The sequence below is a fragment of the Sus scrofa genome, chromosome 4 (assembly GCF_054392235.1).
Source record: "Sus scrofa isolate SSC_HxYL_T2T_F1_AM1 chromosome 4, Sscrofa_HxYL_maternal_Yorkshire_Landrace_v2.0, whole genome shotgun sequence".
In the NCBI taxonomy this organism is placed as follows: domain Eukaryota; kingdom Metazoa; phylum Chordata; class Mammalia; order Artiodactyla; family Suidae; genus Sus; species Sus scrofa.
In genome coordinates, this window is record NC_139386.1 from 85,607,153 (window position 1) to 85,609,052 (window position 1,900).

Genomic DNA, 1,900 nt, shown 5'->3' on the forward strand with positions numbered 1-1,900 from the left:
TCAAGGTCACACAGCCTGTTTGTGGAAATACCGAGAATTGTTGTATGTTCTGCTGATTTGTATAGCTACAATGCCTGGATGTTTCTTTTGGTTCATGCTGCTTCCCAGGAATTTAGTAAAGTGGACCCTTAGTCAATTTTTGGCTAAACCCAAAGTGGATCAAAGTGGTGGGACTTGCACTTCTGAGATATGAAGGCCCTCCACCAGCCTCCACTCAATCAGGTGAGTGATCGCCTTTGTTCTCCTCTCCCTCACCTCATGAAGAAGACAGAGCTGATCCAGAAGGTGATCCAAGTGCTGCAACAACATGGTTACCTGTGTTGAAGGTGGTGATGGAGCAGGTTGCCAAGCTGCCCAAGCAGGAGCACAAGCTCACATGAACATGGTTGGGGGATGCAGGTCCACCTGGAAGGCCATCTTGAACATTGAGCAGAAAACCTACACCTCTGACCAGAGAGTGTAGCTAATTAAAGACTTTCAGGAGACAGTAGGGTCCAATCAGAGATCCATCTGGACCACAGTCCCAGAATTGTTGGTTAAGTATTTAATAGCCATTGCAACTAGTCTAGAGAGTAAGATCTTCTATCTGAAAATGAAGGGAGATTATTTCTGGTGGTTTGCCGAAATTGCATGTAATAATGACCAGAAACAAATGATAGATAATTTCCAAGGAGCTTACCGGGAGGCTTTTGATGCAGCCTACACATCCAGTCTGTCTGGGGCTCTTAAATTTCTGTGTTTTTCTGTGAGATCTTTACTAACCCAGAACTTGTCTGCACACTGGCTAAAATGGCTTTTGAAGAGGCCATTGCCGAACTTGATACATTGAATGAAATTACATGCAGAGATAGTGCCCTCATTATGTAGTTGCTTAGAGACAACTGAACATTTTAGACATCAGATAGTGCAGGATAAGAATGTGATGTGACAGAAGGGGCAGAAAACCAGTGCATGCAGAGCATCATCCTTCTTCCCCTCAAGAAACCTTTTTGCTCATCTCTGTCCCTTTCTCCATTTGGATATTTGATAGCAAAGAAACCCATTCATGTGTATGAAATCAACTGCAGTTTTCAAGAAAACTCCTTGGTTTATGTTTGTCTTAGCCTTCCTGTGTTCATTTACTGCTGGAGGAAAGTGTTAATAGCTTAATTTCGTATTAGCATAAGTAGCTTTCAAACACATGTAGAGGACTAAAAACGTATCTGGTACTTTAAGCAATCTGAAACATTTCTGCAAGTGACTGTGTTTTGCATTACTGTGAAGATATGAAAATGTGGTTAATTACAATTTAAAGAATATTCTACATAACTTCTTAATTTCTACCTTCCCATCCATATTCTTCTTTGGGGGTTTCCTTGAAAGGAAGTAAGCATCTTTTTCCATGCTCTTAATATATTCCTTTTTGCTAGGAATACAGAAGTATTAGATTGAATGGAAAAGCATTAGACATTTCTGGTATGGGAGGTCACAAACTGAAATGCCACCTGCATATATGATGGAGTTCTTGTGTATCTTCAACAGCAGGACGCTTATTAACTCTTGCCAAGAAGTTAAGAAACTTTATTCTTCATTTGTTGCTGTTTAAGTTGACAACTTCCTTTCCAATAAAAATTCGCTTACACCTCCTGCCTTTTGTAGTCCTGTTATTCACTTTACCATGTAATAGAAGTAGCATGTTGCTTCCAGAACACAAGCATGGCTTTTGGCAAATTAAAGTGCATGTCATTTCTTAATACACTAGAAAGTGGAAATAAGCTAAAGCACAAATATTCAATTAGAAAACTTTAGTACTTTTCCATGATTTGTGCATTTGTGAGAAAGTGTCTAGTCTGTCTAGTGATGATTGTTTAGAGAGCTGGAGCACTATTGTGTGTTGCTAATCATTGACTGTAGTCCCAAA

The 1,900-nt window shown here is 39.8% G+C and overlaps 1 pseudogene; it reads left to right on the top strand.

Annotated features, from left to right (window-relative positions):
- Positions 1 to 307: 307 nt before the first annotated feature.
- Positions 308 to 1,149, top strand: LOC100157988 (14-3-3 protein theta pseudogene; annotated as a pseudogene).
- The last annotated feature ends 751 nt before the right edge of the window (positions 1,150 to 1,900 follow it).